The 10,002-nt window shown below is 42.0% G+C and overlaps 1 protein-coding gene across 2 annotated transcripts in view; it reads left to right on the top strand.

Moving 5' to 3' along the window:
• Positions 1–9,826: 9,826 nt before the first annotated feature.
• The window catches only part of fhdc2 (FH2 domain containing 2), a 10,025-nt gene continuing 9,849 nt past the window's right edge, over positions 9,827–10,002 (top strand). For both annotated transcript variants that reach the window (XM_030145298.1, XM_030145297.1), the window contains exon 1: positions 9,827–10,002. This exon is cut by the window's right edge and continues 14 nt beyond it. The gene's annotated coding sequence lies outside the window, so the exon portion shown is untranslated.

Raw genomic sequence — 10,002 nt, 5'->3', positions numbered from 1 at the left:
AGGTCAGAGAGGGTGTGGATGGGGTGGGGAACTTTGACAACATCAGAAGTGCAGACACCATGTCTATAACCACTGATCAAGAAAAAAGACTGCGGTGTCTGCTATGGTGGTACACAAATCAGCATAGGTGTGTCTTGTATGTAATGTGTCACTGTCTTCATTAAACCGCAGTGAAGACTTTGGAGAAGACTTCGGAGAAGACTCTGTCAACTGGGCACAGCAGGTTTAAATAATAATATTTACTCTTCTTTCTAATGTCTTTAAGCCACAACAGTTAGTCAGCATGCACAAGAATAGGGCAGAAACTGGTCCTACTACTAACTGGATTTTCGTCATAAATGGGATTATTAACGCCTCTGCTTTTGCTTTTAAAACAAGCACGATGGTGAATATGATGAAATCAACCACAGTGAACATTAATCAGGTATATTTTGTTAAGTTGTTCCCGTAGATGGGTATTTCCTTGTCTTTCACAGGGAAATGTCCATGCACTCAGTCAATGTGTTTCTGAAAAACAAAGGGAATTAACCAACTTTCTACATTAAAGCAGCTTTCACATGTGTTGAAACAAGTCATTACTGGCCAGAAAAAAACATCTGGAAAAAAAAAAAGTGTCTTGGTCTGATATGAATAAATGATATATAAATAACACAGCAAATCAGTTTAGGAATGTAAATAAGTGCCTTATCTCGTGTACTGTACTAAACTACAAATTTGAGGTACTATGCTTTACCCTTACTGGAATATATTACATTTTATGCAGCTTATACTTATACTCCTATACATCTCTGAGGGAAATTGACTTCACTATATTTGTCTGACAGCTTTATTCACGTTTCAGTTTGGGTTACTTTTTAGTTTTTCATCCTTTTTTGGTCCACAAAAAACACAGTTAATCTATTCCAAAACCATTATATATAATTATTTATAATTAAGTACATTATGACGATAATAGTTACTTCAGTAAGCTATGAATACTTACTCCATCACAGCAAAGACTTCAAGCTAATACATACTAGCACTGACATAAATTTGTGCAACTGTTTGCACAAGCAAGAAAGCTTCACCACCCTGTATCTGGTTTCATTTCATCTATTTGTGCCACTGAATTGAAATTTTAGATCCAAGTCACAATCCTGATGCTAATTTTAATGGGTTTGTACTCATATTATTGTAACAGACTACTGGGCGAGGCTTTGAAGGCCCAGAAGTGAGGAGAGCTGAGCGACCCCAAGATAGGAAGTGCAAGTGCATTAAGAAATGGATATTGGCTCAGACTGAGGCACTGACTCAATTACAAGTGAGAATGTTTGTTCCAGATAAGGGCCATTATTTTTCTACTGAAAATAAGAAAAAAAACCACACAACCATATGAAGTCTGAAGGATGTTGGCTGCTACAGCAGTGAGACCTCGATGCATCAGCAGCAGCTTGGAAAGGACAGATAACAAATGTCGACCCAAATGTTTAGTCACTTTGATGTGTGCAAAACAAAATAGAGAGACACTAAACTGAAGGACAATGGTGACCACGACAGCCGTGCTGTCATGTTGGCTACAGTCTGGTTGAGTGATTTGCTCTGTTGATGAACAGTGAGGATGTGCAGCAGGGCTCTCAGACTGTTGAAGAGGAAGGAGTTTATCATTCATACAATGTCAAATGCTCAACTAAACTTCTGAGGCAAAATATAATTTTTTTCATAAAATCTGAGTGTGTGAGTCACGCTTCCATCTGAGCTTTTAAACAACCTAACTTAAAGACACTTCATGTTACTCCCTTATTGAGCCTTATTTGACATAAATTTTAACAAAGGGATATTATTATAGTTGTTGTTATTGCTATGTCATTGTCTTGTTATTATTGCTAAATGAAGGGTAAAAAAATGATGCATGGACATAGCCTGCAATTCATACAAACAGGCCTAACTGTGGCCTGGCAGTCCTGTTTTTTTTTGTACATGGGCCTTGTTTGGAGCAAATCCCCTTTGTGTGATACACAATGCTGAAACCATCTAGCTCATAATTAGCTTTGCCTGGCAAAGGCCTGTTTAGTGCACCTGGAAATGGGAGTGGAAAAGCGACTGTTCAATGAATGGTTACATGGAAGTTATGTAAATATGTATGTCATTGCTATTTGTCAAGCTGTTGCCCTTTCACAACAGGTTATGTCCTTTTACATACTGACTTTAAAAAATCCCAACTCATTGTTATTGGCATTTATATAAAATCAGCTTTGACATTGTAAGACCAGAGCATAACAGAGCACTGCACAGACTTCATCGTTGCTGTCAAGTGTAATAAGTACCCTCAACTTTTCTGCTATATTTACTGGAGCGCTATATTATTATGGGCCGTGCAGTTCTGCGGCTGCACAATTTTAGGACCTCCTGAGTTAAATACCCATATCAAGCACCTGGTAGGAAATAGGATGAGAATTAACTTGGAGACTCAAACATGCCATTACAATTCCTGCAACATACCTTCCATCTATCTCCTCATTTTCCAGTAAAAATCCATTGTGACAGATGAGGAACACCTCATGTATGTCAATATTTAAGATTAGTTTGGCAAATGTGGTCAGTGAGTGGGTATACAAAGGATTCATTTCATTGTGTTGAAACAGCTTTGGAGTTCAGGCCTCACCACCTCAAACTGCACTTCAAACAAATGCTCATGTCAGTCAGGGTTCAAAAGGCTTAAATATGAAAGACCCGCTCTGTGCCCAGAGCTGTGCCCCTGGACCCTACAGCTCTGATCTGCCACATCGTGGCAACTTTCTCTACAATGATGCCCTCATTGTCACTGAGTCCTATGGAAGTAATCAGGCATGCTCTGTTTATGCTTGATCACAGCGCCAGCAAAAGCTGAGCCTTGCGACTGCCTTGTCTCATATTCAACTTCTGTGTGGGTCACTGGAGACTGAGATCATCCTGAGATACACAGAATTCACTGTGGGATCTCCTGTGTTACAAGACACAAAACAATGAGGATGTCAAAGTGAAGCTGTGAGAGATGACTGGCATAGACAGAGAAGCTGCATGGGATGTGAAATCACTGGAGTGAATGTATATGGAGTAAATAACACAAGTGATCCAGTGGCCAGATAAAAAATGAGCAAAAAATACAGAAAAGAAAGCAGAAACAAATTGCGTGCTTCAATTATTATGAAAACTGACACCAAACACAAATATTCTGGCTTGGAATGGAGCCATTGAAGAGATAAGATCTCACTGAAGCATTTTGTTTCTTAAGAACTTCTCAACACCTCCCACACTCCTCCCCCTGCCTCTCCCTCTCCCCCTCCTCCTCCACACCTCAGGTCACAGTTGGAGTATCATTAAGAATGCAATGAAGTACATCCACAGCGGCTGAATGAGGGAGGCATCGAACAACAGCACTGCCATTATCATTCACATAAGTGTGTGTCTGCGAATGTGTGTGTATTGCAGGGTGTTGTGGATGAGCTTGTGGCTGTTAGTTGTATCTACTTCATCCAAACACCAAAAAGAGTTAGGTCCTGCTAGTGCTATGATGTCATTGACTCCATCCTCCACTGATGTTGAATTTCTCTGGTCTAAGTAAACAAACTGTTAACTCTTTACGCTTTCAGGGAACAACAGGCAGGTGTGACCACCAACAACAGGATGACAGGGTTCAACACCTCTGCTCCCCACTGACTTCCTCTCACACCCCTGCTCTGCGTTTATCCACACCCACAGGGATACAATTGCCAGTATGTTTTCCAGAGTACAGGGTTTGTGTGCTTGTGGCTATGAGACAATCCATTCTGGTTTTAACCACTAAATACCTTCACTGACTAAACCATTTAACTATAAATGCTCACATCTTCCCAAACAACTGCAGTTAACCCCAAACATTTACTGATAACCTCCAAACCTAACCTGTGACCTGTGACCTTAACCTCGGGGCTCTTCAAACAAGACATTGGCCTCTAGGGCTTCGATGCACCTATCTTAATGGTTATCTACTCTGCTATTGCTTTCTCCTTCTTAGGCCTCTGTCTATGTCTTGTCTCTCCCTGGTTTCTGTTTGGTACGGCCCAAGGTAATCCTTTGAGTCTGTTTCCTTTAGAGCCCATCCTGAGTTTTCACAACACAAAGCCAGAGGCTGCTGAGGTGTACACGTGAGGAGTAAACAGCAACGCATAGATCTGTTTATCTATGCTTCTCTGGGCAGGGCGTAGCTTGTCCTGTGTATGCAGGGGTTAACAGCTGATACCTACAAAGTCACCTTCCATCAAGAATCTCTCTTTTTTTAGACATTCTTCCTTACCCACTAAACAAGGATTGGGCTTTTATTTTCCATGAGTAAACAAAATGCTACATATCTGTTCAATTTTCAAATGTCAAATATGCATTATTTGCTTTTCAGCTGCTGTCAGATTTATTTAAGGGATAGGTGTGTATGAGTAGTGTGTGCTTTGGTGTGTAGCGCTTTGGTTTGTGGTATTATATTGCACTGGTATACACCATAGTTGGACTTTTGACTTGAATTCAATGTATGTTAATCTCAAGTAGTGTCAGATTTTCTACAGGAACCAGGGTGTGGATTGTGTGTCTTTAGACAGTTTAAACAGTGCAGTAGTATATATGGATATAAAATGGCTGTTTGTTATTGAAGATTCCAGCTCTTTCAGATGTAAAATATTCCTGTGCGCATGTTTTTTTCCACCCGTCACTCATTACTATTCAGACTCTCTCTGCCTCTTGGTAAGTCCTTTAGATGCCTTCAAAAGGTTAATAAAGCCTCAAAGAGAGTAATAGGAGGTAATGGCGGTTAATAATACTAATTGGTGGTGATTCCAGTGCTTCTAAAGTGGTATATCTTTGTGAGTAAACAGGGGCCTGTTCCTTTTCAATGAGCTCAGCCAGAGTGCTCTCTCTGTCTCCCAGCACAACCTAGCAACAGCTTGTCCATCCATTTTACTGGGTTTTGACCAAATAACTCAGCTGGCCATCTCAGCTCGGCTTCGGTCACTCATCCTTTTGTTTCATGTCTTTTCTCCCTTTGCCAAACATGCCAGATTTCCTTGTGTCAGAGAGAGGGAGGAAGGAAGGGAAAGAGGGTTGCACGTGATTTCCAGAGAAAGGACCAAACCCCTGCTGCCACTTTATTTATCTGACCTACTGTACATTAAGTCACTTTCACTTTAACTCGGTTCCTCTTCACCAAGTGCGTTGAGGTCATCGAGTTATTTGTATTCAACATTTATTGTGGACAAGGATAAAGGCAGTAACTGTCATGTTAAAGATGGCTATATGGGCCTTTATGGGCATGATAAATAATTCTCTGAAATAAATGCTACTAAAGTATATGCTTCAGTTGCCCAGTGCTCATAAAGTTAACACTTCCTCTACAACTGGTTCACTTTAACACAAGAAAACTTGGCCTGCAGCACAGGGGTTCCGAGGGCCCAAGGGCGCCTTGTTTCACCAACAGCTCCTGTACCACAGTAAAAGGCAGGCTGCATTGTTATGCAACAGTTTAGTAAGGATGAATAGGTTTTAGTACAGGCGTAATGAATGCCAGTGGAAATTATGGGAAGACTAGCAGTTAGGTTAATCCCAGAGGGAGTCCCCTCAGGGCCTGGCCCCCATAACTCCACTGTGTGTTTTCCTTTCAACCTTAAATGTGTTGGCTCTATCTGAGCTGGAAAAGGAGTAGAAAGGAGGAGGCTAGGTTTGGAGGGTCCAGCAGTAGAGCAGGCAGGTTAATCCTTGTAGCCCCAACCCAAGGGTCTGCCAAGACTCCAGGGGTACCTTTATTTCCTTATAACCTCTCATCTGCTAATCCTCTGCAAAACGCTGTCTCCTCTCCTCTCCTCTCCTCTCCTCTCCTCTCCTCTCCTCTCCTCTCCTCTCCTCTCCTCTCCTCTCCTCTCCTCTCCTCTCCTCCATGGCTGCCCTCAGGCATCAGGCCAACAGTCCCACTGTCTCTCTGTGGGTGACATCACTGGTTGGCACTGAAAAGCAGGAGGGGAATAATTAGGTTTAGATGGGTGAAGTAACTGTGTGTACGTGCATGCTAAAATGTGTGTGTGTGTATTGATGTAGAAAGGAATTTGCAAGGATTTGCTCAACACAAAGGACGTAGATGTTATGATCAATACTCAGTTTAATTTAATGCTTTAATTGCAGTTTATATAATTTATAAATGTTTGTGGTAAACAATTAAAAGAAATAGAAGACTTCATATTTGGTTAGAAAAAACTTCATCATTAAATAGATCAAACAACTAAACTGCAATAGGATTTAAAGAGTCTTGTGACAAAATATATATAAAAAAACCATGAAAGTCAGAGACATAAACGAAGGCTGTGGTTAGGTTTGGAGTTAAATGTGATGGTGGGGGAGGAAGAGCAGGAGGCCCTGCTTTAATAATTCACTATGGACTCCATACATGACCACCCTAGCAAAGCCCAGCCGTTCAGTGCACTTCGTGCTATATACACAGCCTACTTAGGGAGAAGCCTTTGTTTGGACGACGCGCTTTGTCAACCTCTATTTAGTGGCTTCTTTACAACAGGCCTAGGCCTTTGAATATTAACTGTGTGATCATTCTTGCCACACAAGCAGCCGTTCTAGACCCCCTATCAATGCAGCCCAGCTCCCCTGCACTCTGCTGCAAGGCTTTGTGCCTAACCACAGCTTGGTATAGCAGGGTTTCACTCTGGCATCTCTCATCAGTGAGCTAGTAGGAAATTTAGTTTCCATTGGTTTGCTGACATCATTTATGATTCATTTTACATATGAGAAGACTCCAACCCTAGGGATGACTATGAGGGGATTTCTATTCTCAGAAAAAGGGACAAAGGACAGAGAAAGGCCTGGTTTGCCCATGTCGCTGTGTCATTGTATGCCTCTAGTGGAGTGCGACTGTATTCTGACTAGTGTAATGACCGTAACAGCTGTGGCAGAATGGTGACTGAGGGTGGGAGGGTCTATCCTAGTGTTTTTGCAGGCCAATAATCCTCTTTATTGAGTCTCAGGAAATCCTAATTGGAGTCGGAAGTGGCTTGAGTGGCCAGATGTGAGAAGACAAACATAGCTGACCCAACCCCCAAAGACCATAGACTATAAGCACCTCAGCATCTTTCCATCCAACCTGAGATTTCAACTTTCAACACATTAGCCAGGCACATGCACTTACATGCATGTAATACCAAAATGATTGTGACAGAATACATCTTGGTGAACATAACACTTTGAACAGGGCTCAGGGTTCATATTGGAATTGTATTTAAGAACAGAAGCTGTAGTCAATATTATTGGGAAGGCACGTAGTGGACATTCTTCTTATATCAGTAATCAATCCACAGGAATCTCAAAGAACAATAGTGAATCCTTGATAGATATGTCTTTAAGATGTGTTTTCATTTCTTTGTGCATGTTCAGTCAGCTTCTTATTTTATCTACATTATGTTTGTATCATCATCTAATGGCCTGTCTGTGAATTCCTTATCTGACATTTTGGAGAAGCACAAGAGTGTGGAAACCTCTTTTTACATCTATGCTTGGGGGTGTATAGGCTCTAAGGTCTTGTGCTTGGAGAAGATATGCAGAAGATACTTTAGTTTGCTGACATTTGTGTTTGTATAAGAGAGATTTCAGAAAAAGAGGGCAAAAAGTTGAGTGCCTGTGTTGTCTGTCTCTTGCCGTCTCGCCTTATCAGGTCGGCGGTCTGACCAAAGCCAGAGATCCTTGTCAAGCAGTTCTGGCTAAGTGCACGTGATCTGTGCTCAGCTGGGAAACCAAGAAAGATCTAAAGGACCTGGGTTTGATTAGAAATACCTCCCCAGACCTACTGTCCCAGTATGGGATCAGACCCAGGTGTGTGTGTTGGTAGACACACACATACACACACGATGTCTATGCCTGTGTTTAATACTCCCGCAGAGCTGCAGTCACACTGACCTATTTACTCCACCATGGAAATGGCCAAGACCCAGGAGGCAGCCCAGACTCACCAGAGGCAGAATAACACTGAGACCCCATATGGTCATATCAATAGTTTCACATGGAATAGTTTTACAGCCACTTTTACACGCTATATAAATGGGGCATCTGGACAAAAAATCTATTGTATTGATTTCTTTATATCCGGATTCATTTCTGCAGTGTGAAAAGCCAGTTGCAGCAGAGGTCACTGTATAGAATTTGATCACTATAGCAAAAGTTCTTCTGAAACAAACGTCATTTTGAGTGTTTTTGCTGGTGTGTGTGCATGGCTATCCCTGATTATGTGTAAGTAAGCTAGCGGAGGAGGGAGGTAATAGCCTTCACCTTTACATAACCCCTCTGAGACTTCAAAGTGAGCTTAAGAAGAAGAGATGGTGAAGGGCTAACACTTGCTGCATGGCTGCAGCCACTCCTCCATCCTCAGAGCTAAGCCTCCAAAAGATTGTTTCTGCTGGTTTCTCATGGTTTAACCATTATTCCTCCACTGAAGGCAACAGAACATCAGAGCAATGTTACACTCATGATCAACCAATTTTCAGGCAATTTTCTCAAATCTTAATCAAGACAAACATTTCCCTTTCTTTGTCAATGTGGATTGCAATTTCACTTGAATGCAAATATTTTCTCTGGCCCTCACACACAAGTCTTACACATGAACACCCACATGCACATTCATTCATGAGAGAATAGGCCAAGTGAACCACAGATTCACTGTTATGCAAAGAGAGGACTGGCTGGGAGTGGGCCTGTAAACACATCACAGACTGTTTTGTCTCTTGCTTTTTATCTATCTTGGTGCAACAAGTGAGGGATGCCAAGTTAACTCCTTACTATTCATTAATCACTGTTGCAGTGCCTGTGACATGAATGCTGGCATAATATGTGGAATTGTGCAGGGTTGTTCAGACCCTTTATGGACTATAAAGCAGCTGTCTCTCAACAGTGGCATTTCCTTGTATTCTGAGTAGTGCACTGTACTCTGAGAAGTGAGTGACTGAATAGAAAGTGAAGTTTCCTGAGAGAAGTTTATTCTGGCACGGGTACACTATAACATGCCCTGCTGTACAAGGACAACAATAGCCAAATCCCTGGGGTCATAACCCCCCTAATTACTGCAGTCCCATAGGTGATGATGACTACCTGTCAGCGTGGCCTGTGAAAGGGGCTACCTGAGCCGGACTCTGGAGCACCAGGTGACATGGGCCAGGAGCACTCCAGCACCTCAGATGAAAGGTCAGTGTTACGGATCGACAACCCAGCACCTGGGAGGATTTCAGCACCCCTGAGGGACTTCTAACCTCTTGGCTTTCACCTGTGCACTGATTTTTCATTCTCTCTGGGCTGTTCATAGTTTGGGGAGGAGATGCAGACATCATTTCCTACGTCTGATAGCCATCTGCTCCCACTCTCATGTTCTCAGTTGCATACTCTTCTCAGCCTGATCAAGGCATTCTACACCAGTACAGATCACAGTCCACCCCAATATGATGACTAGATTGAAATGGAGATTTATCATGTTGTGGACACTGAACAATTCAATGTTTTCTGTAAAAATCGTATCAGAACACAGAATGAAACGCAAATTAAGATCTACCCATAAAATAAATACAAGGTCTAAAGCTTTAGCCAACGACTTTAACATTTTATTTAATCTTATACAACAAGGTAAACATTCCAGATATTCAGTCCCATCATTAAATCATGAAAGTTCTCGAAGTGAGTGGACTAAAATGTTTTCAAGATCGAGAGCACTCCCACCTGAAAACCCAAAATCCGCCCATGGGAAAACTGGGAGGATACAATAAAGCCATATCAGAGGTCGAGAACGCGCCTGCGCGTTCACGTTGCGCTGTGTGGAAGTTTCCCTGCAAGTTAAGAAAGACAACAGGACTGCAGAGAGAGGGACGGCTCCAGTCACCGGACTGAAGAAGATACAAGAAATTAAAGGAAAATATTGGAGCTTCGTACAAAGAAAACGGAGCGCTCTTGTTGGTGTTTGTGGAGTTATATCAGCAGAGAGATGGA

This window comes from Sphaeramia orbicularis, chromosome 10, assembly GCF_902148855.1.
Source record: "Sphaeramia orbicularis chromosome 10, fSphaOr1.1, whole genome shotgun sequence".
Classification (NCBI taxonomy): Eukaryota; Metazoa; Chordata; class Actinopteri; order Kurtiformes; family Apogonidae; genus Sphaeramia; species Sphaeramia orbicularis.
The sequence above is the reverse complement of the archived record's forward strand: the minus strand, read 5'-3'. Positions and strand labels throughout refer to the sequence as shown.